Source organism: Polypterus senegalus, chromosome 8, assembly GCF_016835505.1.
Source record: "Polypterus senegalus isolate Bchr_013 chromosome 8, ASM1683550v1, whole genome shotgun sequence".
In the NCBI taxonomy this organism is placed as follows: Eukaryota; Metazoa; Chordata; class Cladistia; order Polypteriformes; family Polypteridae; genus Polypterus; species Polypterus senegalus.
Genome location: NC_053161.1, coordinates 36,983,261 through 36,998,519, shown reverse-complemented (window position 1 = coordinate 36,998,519; position 15,259 = coordinate 36,983,261). Strand labels below are relative to the sequence as shown.

At 38.5% G+C, this 15,259-nt stretch overlaps 1 protein-coding gene across 11 annotated transcripts in view; it reads right to left on the bottom strand.

Moving 5' to 3' along the window:
* The window catches only part of foxp2 (forkhead box P2), a 525,031-nt gene that overhangs the window by 427,172 nt on the left and 82,600 nt on the right, over window positions 1–15,259 (bottom strand). For all 11 annotated transcript variants that reach the window (XM_039760959.1, XM_039760966.1, XM_039760965.1 and 8 more), the window contains exon 2: window positions 8,146–8,359. The gene's annotated coding sequence lies outside the window, so the exon portion shown is untranslated. The remainder of the gene's footprint in view (window positions 1–8,145; window positions 8,360–15,259) is intronic.

Sequence of the window (15,259 nt, the reverse complement as noted above, 5' to 3'; positions counted from 1 at the left end):
AACATGCAATAAAGAAAGCCAGCTCAGAAAAACACCCATAGAATTCTGCGTTCGTGTTTCCGACCTCCAGATCACAAACCCAACATTTACACAATATTTCAGTTAAACCTGTGCGATACCCATTCAAATATCCAGTTTTTTGGAGCCTTGTCACACCTGCCATAAACTTCTCTACACTGAACGTAGACCTGAAGACCCCTTAATGCAAGCGAGCAGCACTACAGCCACGACACCGTGCCCCCCGCCAGCCATGTCTAATACATGCTTTAATGCATTTCATCGTGAAAAAGATATCAAGTATTTATCTTAGTACTCTAAATGTTCATTGAGCAGGAATATCATGAAATCAATGTGCGGTGATTGCTGCAGGCGCTTCATCAGTGCAAGAGGAAGTCAGTGTACGAAGTGCACAGAGATTAACAACTGGGTCGGGGAACACGTAATATAAAGCATTTAATGTGCTACATTAACTTATGACGGGGTTTGAGAAAATCTAGTAAATGAAATTTTGTTTTGTGACATTCTACTGATAAAATAAACTATGAGAATAAAGTGAAAATGTCGACTTTAATCTCGACATTTACATTTTTTTTTTTTTGTCTTCACTGTGTCTGTATTTTTTCACCGTGGCCTTAATATGCTCCCGTAGGTTTTTCAGGGCCTGTTGTGCCAGTTTTAAATCAAGCAATTATCCATTTCTCATCCGCGATGCTACTTGTTTTCAGTTTCAGCAACACGCATATAGCGAGAACAATGTGCTGACCGCAGTGCATTATGGGTTACGCAGGTAATTCCTAATGATGTATTCGAAATTCCGCAAGATGGTACATTTCCAAAAGAAGTAAATATTACCGATGTTGTCGGGGGAAAAAAATAAATCGCGTCTAAGTGAAGATTTTTATTGATAGTTCATAACATTTGAAAACCGTTAGAATGTTTTCTTCTTTATCTATACTAATAAAAGGCAAAGCCCTCACTCACTCACTCACTCACTCATCACTAATTCTCCAACTTCCCGTGTGGGCGGAAGGCTGAAATTTGGCAGGTTCATTCCTTACAGCTTCCTTACAAAAGTTGGGCAGGTTTTATATCGAAATTCTACGCGTAATGGTCATAACTGGAAGCTGTTTTTCTCCATTTACTGTAATGGAGATGAGCTTGAACACCGTGGGGGCGGAGTTTCGTGTGACATCATCACGCCTCCCCGTAATCACGCAGTACATAGAAAACCAGGAAGATCTCCAAAAAGCGCTGAAGAAAACATGCATTATATAATTAAGAAGGCAGCGAAACAATAAGAAGCGAGCGAGTGACATATACAACCATGTTCATGAGTTCTGCTACTTGAAACAAAGCACGATGTAAACCTACACTTTAAATTAAGTTCATAGACAGGCTGCCGCTGGCGTTTGTAATTTAGTGCCTGCCCATATAAGGCCGTCCGTCAGCGGCAATCCAATAGCAAACTCCCACTAAATATTCACGGGTGAAGGACTGTGCTTATGGAGAGGAAGATGAGATGGTCAGGGTGGTGTTTGACACAAACTCAGCGAAACTGCGAGAGAAAGTTTTAAGTGCCAGGACTAAGGTAACATTAAATACAGCCACGGACATAGCACGAGATGGCACCAGCACAGCTGGGAACCTTCGATGCATGTACACCGGCGGCTCACGTGAACTGGCGCAGTGCACAGATAAAAGGCAACAGTTCCAAAGAGCTGAACAAAACCGAATTACACAATTGAAAAGGCAGCAAAAATATGAAGCGTCTGATAAGCATATTCATAAATCCAGCTACTGCGGAAACAAAGCACACGGTGGAAAAAGTCAATGTCCGCTAAAGGAAGACAGTGTAAAAAAAACCCCGTGCATGCAGTGTGTCAGGTCTCAGATAAAAAAGAAGACGAGCTGTTTATTGATGCAGTAACAAACGAATCGATGAATGAAACCTGTCATCTTTACAGCGATTGACAAACACGGAATGTAACTTGAACACAACACATCCTACAAATACGAACCTGATTGAAAGAAATAATGATAATCAAATCCTTGATGACAGCAACACTCACAAAACAAATACTGTATATTGACAGTCATGTTACGTTATTTTTAAAATGTTCCCTTTTCTTTTCTAGCTTTTTAACACACTACTTCTCGCTGCGATATGGGTATATATATATATATGTATATATATATCCCGATCTACATACTCGAATAATGGATACTTTATTCGCCATCAATGATTGTTTTGGTAAAGCCATACTCAGTGTATTCATTAGATGAACGGTAAAAAGTAAGAGCGAGGGAGGATGCAGGCTGTAGTGCGTCAACTCTATCTGAATTGCGCGATCACATTTGAAAAAATATATCTTTTCAAGTTCTATTTAGTCCATATGTGTCAAACTCAAGGGCCACGGGCCACATCCGCCCGCGTAATTATATCCGCCCCGAGATCATTTTATATACTGTATTATTGTTATTAATGGCCCAGGTATATGAAGCGCTGGTAACACAATAAACTACAGATCCCATAATGCAGCGCTTCAGCTGCCTTGCCGAACACTTACGCGTTAATCAAGTCTAGCTTATGATGCTGCAAGTTATTGAAGCTAGCTCACACGATGCTGAGAGAAAAGTTGATTCTGAAAATAGAGCCTTTAAAACCGATGGGAGGCTGAGTATATGTTTACTGAACCCGTGTGTCTCATTTGTGGAGCTAATGTGGCTGTAATTACAGAATTTAATCTAAGACGGCACTATGAGACAAAACATCAGGGTAACCTGAATGCAATGCAGAAGATACAGAAAGCAGAATAATTAAATAAGAATCTGACACTTCAGCGGACGTTTTACCGTGCACAATCACAAAGTGATTTCAAGTGAAGCTGCTTTTATGGGAGACACAAATGCACCAGTGCAATTTGCCCCACTTTCCCTGTTGCCAAGTAATGTTAAACCAAGTCGTCACTACGGTGTTCCCAAATACGCACTTTGCTGATAAACTGAGCGCACTGAGTTTGCACGGCGCTTTGGTGACTTTGAAGAACAAAAAAAGTCCGTCTACATGCGGCTCGAACCTTGTGCATGTTTGGTAGCACATATCTGTGTGAGAAGCTCTTCTCAGTGATAAAGACTAACAAAACAGCACACAGGAGTCGCCTCACTGATGAGCACCTGCAATCCATCCTGAGAATCTCCACAACACAGAACCTCACACCAAACAGAAACGAACTTGTTGCCAAAAAAGATGCCAGGCGTCCAGCTCTAAAATGACATATGAGCAAAGACAACTGAATGATTTGATTTGTTATTGCTGAAAGGAACACATTTTATTTATATTTCCAGGTTTTGTTATGCAGCATGTTCATATTTGAATTTGTATAATTTTGACAGGATATATTTTTATGGAGAGCAAAATCTTTTGGAATATTTAAAATCTAAGTTTATTTTTATATAAAATTACATAAGAGTAAAGAAATTTGAATGTTTGTTCTTTTAATGTTTACTTTATTTCTAACTTGTATAATTTAGACAGGATATATTTTTATGGAGAGCAAAATATTATAAGTTGTTTAAGGTTTGAGTTGATTTATTCAGGAATAATATTCCTGTCTGTTTTTACCATTCCTACCAAAGATATTTCTGTCGACTAAATAAAAATTCCTTCTATTTAAAATTTAAATAGAACTTGAACAAATACGATAGTTCATAATATCCACGCAGACTTGCACGTAAGAGCGGGAGTTATCCATTTTAACAAGCAGTGTATTGCACTGATACAAAATAGCTGTGTGTGTATATATGTATATATGTAGATATATATATGTATGTATATATATGTTGTGTGTGTATATATATATATATATATATATATATATATATATATATATATATATATATATGACAACAACACTCATCACTCACAACAGTGACAAAACAATTACATTGACAATCATGTTACGTTATTTTCAAAATGTTTCCTTTTCTTTTTCATTGCTTCTTTAACACACTACTTCTCCGCTGCGAAGCGCGGGTATTTTGCTAGTTTTTAATAAACTGACAGCACGAAACCAACTTGTTTTATATGAAAAATTCTCTAATCAAAAACTAATCTATAGACAGCTCATCAAAATTGATGTCGCACAATAAATTTCTTAACTCCTCAATATATCACAACCTACGCAAAATCGCAGATTTCAGGAAAGATTAACTGCCTAACAAGCTTTATGTGGAGAACACAATTGCATTGTAGGTGAAATGACCGCATTTTTACGTAGAAAAATGAATTTTATCAATAATATATAAAAGTTATTATAATAAAAAATCATCAAATTACATCGTAATGTCGGCATGAAAAAATGACCGCATCTCCAAGCGTGTAAATAGTAGGGTAAAATACTTATGTAAGACCACAAGAGTGATTCCCCTTTGAAAAATCAGCCGTCATTTTGTAAGCAATATTGAATACCACTTTGAGACATGAAGAACATGCCTATGTAGACTGTTTCCGCATGAAGTACGTACCCAGATGTAGTGGTAAAAATGTACCATAAACAACACAATTATTTTTTCTCCAGAAAAATTGCATTTGTCCACGGACAACTGAAACCAGAAAATCACTCTTGTCCGACGGTCAATTTACCCGTGTCGGACGAGTCGGGCCGTTGGATTTCCGCACCCCTGCTTAACTGTCTTGGGCATGGAGTTCACTAGAGCTTCATAGGTTGCCACTGGAATCCTCTTCCACTCCTCCATGACATCACGGAGCTGGAGGATATTAGAGACCCTGCGCTCCTCCACCTTCCATTTGAGGATGCCCCACAAATTCTCAAGCTTGGCCGGTCCAGCACCTTTACCCTCAGGTGTGTTTGGGGTCGTTATGTTGGAATACTGCCCTGCGGCCCAGTTTCTAAAGGGAGGGGATCATGTACTGCGACATACTGAAGCAGAGCATGTTGGCATTCATGGTTCCCTCAAACTGTAGCTCCCCAGTGACTGCAGCACTCATGCAGCCCCAAACCATGACACTCCCATCACCATGCTTGACTGTAGACAAGACACACTTGTCTTTGTACTCCTCACCTGGATGCCGCCACACACGTTTGACAGCATCTGAACCAAGTAAGTTTACCTTGGTCTCATCAGACCACAGGACATGGTTCCAGTAATCCATGTCCTTAGGCTGCTTGTCTTCAGCAAACTGTTTGCGGGCTTTCTTGTGTATCATCTTTAGAAGAGGCTTCCTTCTGGGACGACAGCCATGCGTACGGTGACAGGCTGACCCCCCCCACCCCCTTCAACCTCTGCAGCAATCATACGTCTATTTTCAAAAGACGACCTCTGGATATGACGCCGAACATGTGCACTCAACTACTTTGGTCGACCATGGTGAGGACTGTTCCGAGTGGAACCTGTCCTGTTAAACCGCTGTATGGTCTTGGCCACTGTGCTGCAGCTCAGTTTCAGGGTGTTGGCAATCTTCTTATAGCCTAGGCCATCTTTATGTAGAGCAACAATTCTTTTTTTTTTTTTTTCAGATCCTCAGAGTTCTTTGCCATGAGGTGCCATATTGAACTTCCAGTGACCAGTATCAGACAGTGTGAGAGCGATAACACCAAATTTAACACATCTGCTCCCCATTCACACCTGAGACCTTGTAACACTAATGAGTCACATGACACCAGGGAGGGAAAACGGCTAATTGGGCACAATTTGGACATTTTTCACTTAGGGGTGTACTCACTTTTGTTGGCAGCAGTTTAAACATTAATGGCTGTGTGTTGAGTTATTTTGAGGGGACAGCAAGCTGTACACTGACTTTACATTGTATCAAAGTGTCAGGTCTTTGTCCCATGAAAAGATATAATAAAATATTTACAAAAATGTGAGGGGAAAACCTCCAAGGAGAGATGCCCAGAGTAGTTCCTTTCAATTACCTGACATCTATAAATTTCAATTTTTTTTTTCCCCCTGACGATTTCAATAGTTTCTAGATCTCCGTGGTTTTTACAGCTACTGTATTATATATACACACAAGTCAAAATATTTATGAATGACATGGCTTATGTTAAGAACAAAAAGGAGTACGATATTTCAACTATCTATTTTGAGAAAGCGAGAGAGAGAGAGAGAGAGAGAGAGAGAGAGAGAGAGAGAGAGAGAGAGAGAGAGAGAGAGAGAGAGCGCGAGCGCGAGAGAACACTGGGACAAATACTTTTAATCAGTTGGCAGACACCCCTCACCCACCTACCTGTAATTCAGTAGAGACCTTGCCAACTCAGGAATTTTACATTTGTATTGCACCATTGTTAAACAACTTTTTTAAAGCAAAAGTGATTGGTCAGCAACAATATGCTGATCTTGTATGTTGACTGTTAGCCTCTTGATCAATGCGGTTTTTATTTTGCCAAAAAAAAAAAAATGCAAAGTCACAGGTGAATTATTATCAACAAAACACAGACAGCAAATAAACTAACGTTTCTCACTAGTGTTTATTCTATCCATACTGTAAAAGTTTTTTGTTGACCAGCACATTCCGACTTCAGGCGTTTGAATTACATACAAGTGCAAAGAAATGCAGTAGCTCATCATAACAGACATCAGACTCGCAAAGCCTGGAATCTGGTTTAGTATGTGCTGCTGATTTAATAGCTGTGTAAATACTGTCTGTACAGGATTATCTGCATCTAATACTTCTTTCTTTAGTCCTGGAGATTCAGTGAACGGAACCTTTGAAAGTTGCCAAGCACCATCGGTATGCTTCACTTACACTTGGACCAGAATTTATCATGCTGTCACTATTAGCTCCTGAAGAACTGTCACTATTAATCACACAGTAAATTGCTTTCTTCATCACACGTGCCCATATTCAGCTTGCTCTGTCACTGCAAATACTGCATGAACACCCACACCCCATATCACCAGCCTCTGTTCACTGGATGAATATATGCTGGCAGCTCGTGGTGGATGACTTTGTGTTTTAGATTTAAAAGTTACAAGGGTTAAAGACTAACAGCAGGAATATCTAATCAAAAACCAAATATAAAATTCTTATTTAATTATAATATAAATAATTCTTATTATTTTGATTAAATTTCGGGACCCCTAAAGCCCAGGTTAGCCCTTGCGCAAGTTCGGTTGTTAACGAAAATTAAAAATAATAAAATATACTAAAATTACTTTAGTTCAGTTTGTCTTTTTGGCTACTTTAACAGAACCGAAATGAAAAGCTAAAACCAAATGAAACTATTAATTATTTTATTTCAGTTTACAAACATCTTTTGTTTTTCAGAGATTATTATATTTAACAAAAATAAAATAAAAAATCTCACTTTCGATAAAGAAAACATTCCCAGAGTGCTACAAAGTTCAAAGGTAGATCATTATTATTTAATTGCTAATTATGGTGAGACCTTTTATCCTTCTTTTTAAACTAATTACAGTTTAAATTTTAAGTTAGTAGGCTTTTGTCAAGTCACTCTCCTATAAATATTACCCATATCTGGTCCAGGTCTAGATGGAGAGCATTGGACAGTTTAAATGTATCCCATAAATTTATTTTTGGAACAGCTTTGAAAAATGGCTACCAAGGTGCAAATCTCATATACCAAAATGCAAATCTCAATCCATCAGGTTTACTCATTTTAGATGCAGTATAGGCTACAGTCCAAATGTAACTTTTCTAATTTAATAGTAGTTGACCAATAGCCGAAAGAGTATAAATGAGCCAAAGGTTAAGAACAACCAAGATTAAAGTTAGATTATATTTACATTATACTACCATTGGATGCTGAAGCCTATGGTTTCCAGTTAACACAAACTATTATTATTACTAATAGACAGTAATGTATGTAATCTATGTCTAGTGAAAATATGCATTTTTGACAGTTTCTGAAAACCTTGTCAAACCACATCTTAGAATTAGCATCAGATTTCTCAAATGATTTGTACCACACTCCACAACCCATTATCTTGAAATTTTGCTACAGTATGTACATTCTCCGTGGATTCAAGCAAAAGAGGACCACCAAAGGGACTTTTGTTGACCTTTATTATTTATGGTATTACAAGGTACACATTATGAATTACTATAAACTGAATAATTAAATACACTGCAAGAACAAACACATCATTTCACATTCATACCTTGCAAAGCTGAAGAGATGGTGATCCAAGAATGCCTAAAGTTTGAACAGTTATACCTCTTCCAAAATTCACAAGTTTCTAGAAGTCCAGTTTAGCATCACCATACTAAAATTAGTGGGTGTAGAAGTGGTGTAGTCAGTAACATTTGCAATCACAGATTAAGTTGGATCTCCATAAAAAGTGTTCAGGTTATCAACCTTCAAGCTTGACGAAACTAAAAAAGAAAAATAAAAGAGAAATTACTTAAACACTTTATCTTAATATTTACATGAATTTTAATCTAAAAATGATTAAAGTGATATTAAAGTTCAAATGCAGTTTTATACCATGACCCTAAACATGTTTAAGCCCGACTGTCCAACAGTCCTCAATGTTGATGAAGAATTTAAAAACAAAAAAAAAACCCACACACACACACGACACACATCCTAACCAAAAAAACTGCATTTGTCTTTAAATTTTCAATTATAGTAAACAAAAGCTGGAATACATTTCACACATAAAACCATTGCAATAGTGCAATACCGACACTGACAAATCTTTTGGTACCCTTCCAGCTCATTAAAAAAGTGCTGTTTGCCTCCCGAAATGTGATTAAATGAAAAAACAGTTGTCTTGTGTATACCTGAATGTCTTTCATATGCCATTGAGAAAAGCAAAGCAAGTGTGAAAAGTGATCAAGCATTGCTTACTCTACAAAGACATTGTAAAATGGCCTGGACACATTTGCTGTGAACCCTATAAAAAGATAACACATAGAAGAGCTAGCTTTGGTGTGTGTGTGTTGGGGGAGGGGGTGTGGGATACACTCTTAATCCAATTATTTAATTAGGATCACACTCCAAGTGTATAATCAGTCATTTAGCCTATTTGCAGTTAATGGAGAAAAGTAGTCAGTCAAGTCAAAGTCAAAGTGAACTTTATTGTCATCTCAACCATATACAAGTATATAGATAGACACACAGTGTAACAACATGATGTACAAATAATAAATTAAAAATAGAATTAAAATTTAAAACACAAACAAGACATTGTGCAAAGACAGGACAAAGCAGTAGCAGCTATACTGATGTGTAAGATATGTAGTATAATAAATAATAGATATAGATAACACAGAAATTATCAGTGTATAATAGTTGTTTCAGACATTTGTAAACAATGACAGGTCAGAATGTTTCACAGCAGAAGGATATCAAGAGTGTCAAAATACTTAAAAAGGTCATTCTGCTGTTTGATATCATGTGCCGCAAACTGAACATGGACTAGAGACAGCAAACGAGAGAGAGTTGTCCGAGAAGACCACAAAGAAAATTACACAAGCACGTTAAAGGCAAAGGCTGTAAGACCATTTCCAGGCAGCTTTATTTTCTTGTGACAACAGCTGCAAATATTAAAATGTTTATGGTCCATGGGACTGTAGACATCTTCCCTTGACGAGGTGAGAATGGTAGAGAAAAAGCCAAGGACAACTTCCAAAGAAATACTAGCCAAATTCCAAGATTAAGGGCCAACATTGTCTAATCGCACCATCCATTGGTTTCTGAGCAACAGTGGGCTCAATGGAAGACCACCAAGAAGAACTTCACTGTTGAAAGAAAAACAAAAAAGAGCCAGATTGGAATTTGCTAAAATGTACAGGGTGGGCCATTTATATGGATACACCTTAATAAAATGGGAATGGTTGGTGATATTAACTTCCTGTTTGTGGCACATTAGTATATGTGAGGGGGAAAACTTTTCAAGATGAGTGGTGACCATGGTGGCCATTTTGAAGTCGGTCATTTTGGATCCAACATTCACCGCAGGAGAAATGCTAGCACAGGCTTCCAGTATCCGTAATTTCAGGTGCTGCACATCTCGTATCTTCACAGCATAGACAATTGCCTTCAGATGACCCCAAAGATAAAAGTCTAAGGGGGTCAGATCTGGAGACCTTGGGGGCCATTCAACTGGCCCACAACGACCAATCCACTTTCCAGGAAACTGTTCATCTAGGAATGCTCGGACCTGACACCCATAATGTGGTGGTGCACCATCTTGCTGGAAAAACTCAGGGAACGTGCCAGCTTTAGTGCATAAAGAGGGAAACACATCATCATGTAGCAATTTCACATATCCAGTGGCCTTGAGGTTTCCATTGATTAAGAATGGCCCCACTATCTTTGTACCCCATATGCCACACCATACCATCAATTGTTTTGTTCCAACAGTCTTGGAGGGATCTATCCAATGTGGGTTAGTGTCAAACCAATAGCGGTGGTTTTGTTTGTTAACTTCACCATTCACATAAAAGTTTGCCTCATCACTGAACAAAATCTTCTGCAAAAACTGAGGGTCCTGTTCCAATTTTTGTTTTGCCCATTCTGCAAATTCAGTGCGCCGATCTGGGTCATTCTCGTTGAGATGCTGCAGTAGCTGGAGTTTGTAAGGGTGCTGTTTGTGAGTACCTAATATCCGCCGAATGGTTGTTCGACTAATGCCACTCTCCAGTGACATGCGGCGAGTGCTACGCTGTGGGCTCTTGCTGAATGAAGCTAGGACAGCCACTGATGTTTCTTCATTAGTGACAGTTTTCATGCGTCCACATTTTGGCAAATCCAACACTAAACCAGTTTCACGAAACTTAGCAAGCAGTTTGCTAACTGTAGCATGGGAGATGAGTGGTCTTGTAGGGTGTCTTGCATTGAAATCTGCTGCAATGACCCGGTTACTGCGTTCACCAGACATCAACACAATTTCTATCCGCTCCTCACGTGTTAACCTCTGCAACATGTCAATGGCTGTAAACAATGAGAAACTTGTAAATAACTCATGAAAGAATAAAGTTACGTTAAAACCAAGGTCATCTGAAGGCAATTGTCTATGCTGTGAAGATACGAGATGTGCAGCACCTGAAACTACGGATACTGGAAGCCTGTGCTAGCATTTCTCCTGCGGTGTTGCTATCACTGTGTTAAGAGTGGGAGAAGAGGGTTGCATTGACAATCCAACACAATGGGCAGCACATTGAACACATTTTATAAGTGGTCAGAAACTTGTAAATAACTCACGAAAGAATAAAGTTACGTTAAAACCAAGCACACCATTGTTTTTCTTGTGAAATTCCCAAGAAGTTTGATGTGTCACATGACCCTCTTCCTATTGAAAAAACAAAAGTTGGATCCAAAATGGCCGACTTCAAAATGGCCACCACCCATCTTGAAAAGTTTCCCCCCTCACATATACTAATGTGCAACAAACAGAAAGTTAATATCACCAATCATTACCATTTTATTAAGGTGTATCCATATAAAATGGCCCACCCTGTATATTGATAAAGCCACAAATGTTTCTGGGAGAATGTCCTTTGGACAAAGAGACAAAACTGGGTCTTTCTGGCAAGACAAATCAGCTATATGTCCACAAACCAAAAAAAATGAAGCTTTCAAAAAGAACAGAATGCATACCTACTCTGAAACAGAGAGAAGGCACAGTTATTTTTGGGGTTACTTTGCCGTGTCTGCCACAGGGGGACTTAACACTGTGCAGGGAACAATGAAATTTCAACTACCAAGATATTCTGGAGCAAAATGTACTGCCAATTCCAGTAAGCTCCGTTTCAGTCGCAGGGCATGGATTCTCCAAAAGAATAACACCACCAAACACACCACTAAAAGCACCCAAGAATGGCTTAGAACAAAATATTGGACTATTGTGTAGTGGCCTTTTATGAGCCCCAATTTGAATAACACTGAACATCTACAGAAAGACCTGAAACATGCAGTCTGTAGGAGGGAACTTTCAAACCTTAAAACAGCGTACATAGTTTGCATACCGCCCTAATAGATTAACAGAGGATGCCATCTAAGTATTGCACACCACTCTTATACACATAGACAGTAAACCTGGAAATTTCGCAGCACTGCTGTTCTTTGACTACAGCTCAGCCTTCCACATAAGTGTGCCTCATAGACTTTACACTAAGCTGAAGGACCTGGGCCTGAATATACACCTTTGTGAATAGACTTTGACAGGCAAACCACAGGTGGTCAGAATGGGGAAAAGCATCTCTGATCCCATCATACTTAACACAGGAGCCTCACAAGGATGTGTTTTAAGCTCCCTGCTGTATTATATCTAAAACCATGACTATGCAGCCACATTCAGTTCCGATTCCATAATTTTTGCTGATGACAATGTGGTGCTAGGTCTCATCTCAAATAATTATGAGGCAAAATACATGAAGTAGAAAGGCTGTTTTCATGGTGTCAAGCAAACAGCCTACTGGTAAAAGTCAGTAAAACCAAGGAGCTGGTTATAGCCTTCAGCAGGAAACAGTAAGCAGTAGCATTTCTACAACCCTGGTAACCATCAGGGGATCCCAGTGGGGAGGGTAAATGCCTTCAAATACCTTCAGAATTAAATCTCAGAGGGCTTGAGCTGGACTTGATTTGCACAAGCATTGGTCACAAAGGCAAGACTGTGGTTGTATCATTTCAGGCAGCTGATGAAATTTAGAGTATCCACAGTGATGCTTAATACATTCTATACAGGGGCTTTAGAAACCACACTAACCCAGAGCATCACAATCCTGGTATGGCAGCTGCTCAGTGCAAGACCGTAAACCCTGCAGAGAGTGAAGTAAACAGTAAAACAACTTACCAGAAGTGCACTGCCCCCCTACAGGACATGTACAATAGGAGATTTAGAACCAGAGCAATCAAAATTATTAAATATCCTTCACATCCCATAAACTGCCTGTTTATCGAAACATCCACCTGATTTTTCAGTAGGCTAATTTTATGGTCAAAACAGAAATTTAAAAGGAGCTTCTACCCTCAGGCCACAAGACTTCTTAATCAGTACATGCCACTTATTGACATAATACTCCTATCAATTTTCTATATATGTATCTGTATCTACATTACTTGCATTATTTCTTTAATACAAAGTCTGTTGCGCTAAGGTGGCTTACTGGTGTTTAGTTGTTCACAAAGAATGGATAACCCATATCTAATCCCTAGTATGACTGCTTTCCCAAATGCCATAACTGTCTAATGCTCAATTACAATTCACTACTTGGTGGTAATATTTTCTTCTGTTGTCGATATAAAAGGGGTAGCAAGGGATACCTTCAAGAGACATTATGCAAAAAGGATTTCTGCAACTTATCTCTTGACTTAAGTATAGGAAGGGGATTGGTCCTGGTACACTTTGATTCGGCAAGAATTACATTTCCAAAGGCAATTTTTTCACTAGCGTTAGAATCTCAATGATAACACAATAATTGAAATTTGAGGTTTATGCCATCCATATTGACTATCTAAAACATGAAACATACAAGTCATATATATAGTACTATGAACTTGTAATTTACATAATTAGTGCCTAAGAACTAATCTTTGTGTACAACCATAATCAACACCATAGAATATTTTTAGGTTTGGAGACTCTGATCACCCCTTGCACACAGGGTTTTATTCATAGTTCTCTATTCTACACTAAAAAAAAAAAAAAAAAAAAAAAAAGGTGGCAGTGACAGAAACTTTCTGATGAAAAGATACATATTTTGAAGGCCCCCATACTATATATCACATTCAAATGAATGATTTTCATCCTTTACCTGACATCGACATTTCCAGTGTAACAAGACATCACAAACCGCAGCAGACCATTCTTTAGTAATCAGGCACCAGACTGAAATTATGCAGTTTCAATAAACACACACACCTACGATTACTATGGGGAATTCAGAACTATTCAACCTAACCTGCTTTGGGAAGTGAAAGGAAATAGAAGCAGCCAAAACAGAAATAAGCAAACATAAAAATAACATGTTAACTCCATGCAAACAATGATGGGCATTCAAAGTGAGGATGATGGACCTATGAGGCAGCAGCACAATCAACCTCGCATTGCACCACTCACAAATAAAGAATTTGTGGGTGAAAATATTTTGTCCAGAATACGTCATAAATTTTAGATTTGGTGCTTGCAGCTTGAAAAAAGAAGAAAAGCAAGTCCAAAACAGTAAATTTAAAAAAGGATACTGCAATAAATTAACAATTCACAATTAGGATTTAAGGAACACTAATCTTGTCCACTCTAATTTAAGGAAATTAAACCATTTGTTAAAATAAGTTATACATATCTGATATAAGATTTCCTATTTACATAATCACATCACTTAATGTACAGACAAGAATGTCTTTAACCAGTAGCTCTACAAAAGGAAAAAAGAAACAGAAGTTGGTATCAGTTTGGTTACTGGCAACTCCAAACGTTGCTGAATATCATCTAGAATGTGTAAATAATCAGAGAAGGGAAACCTGCACATACACAAAACACACACACACACACACACACCACCCACTTGGTTCAAAGGAAAATTAACTGTAGTTTTCCTGTGTCCCTAATTAAATATTAAACATACAGCAATAGGCATTTATTAAATGAGAAATGGAAGGAAGGGAAAAAAAAAGGCATGTATTGTGGACACTTTGGCTGCAGTTAATATTGTGTATGCATGTGCATACAAAACATTACTTTAAAAATCCATCAGTTATTGTAAAGAGCCCAAAAAGGATACATTTTCTTAGCATTTCTCTAAATGTTGCACTACTAAAGTATGCATTACAAGTTTAACACTAGAATATAAAAATATACAAAAAAAATTACATTTCTAAATAATAAGCTACCATATGAAGTGTATAATTTTCGAGATAAATTACAGGTATATAAAAAAAAAATCTATAAAGTTTTTATTTATTTAAGTGCATCATTATTACAGATACATGCCAGGTAAACCAGTGAGTGGTAGGCTTCTACTGCAGCACAGCAAAGTATTAGTTACTAAAACACAGGTAGTCCCCAGGTTACGGACATCTGACCTACGAACAGGGCCACAGCTACAACACATGCGCCTCAGTAACTTCCACTCCGTCATCTTCGGTCTGGGGACGCTGCCAGTGGTTGCTGGATGGAGGTAGGGGGTGGGGATGCGATTTCGCTGCCTGCACAGTGTAGTGTCCCTCAGGCGGCTCCCGGCGGCAAGCAGTTTCACTGCCCGTCCACCACGCACGGCTGCCCCGTTCGTTCTCGGTGATGAACCGCCCGTTGATGCCCCCATTCATTC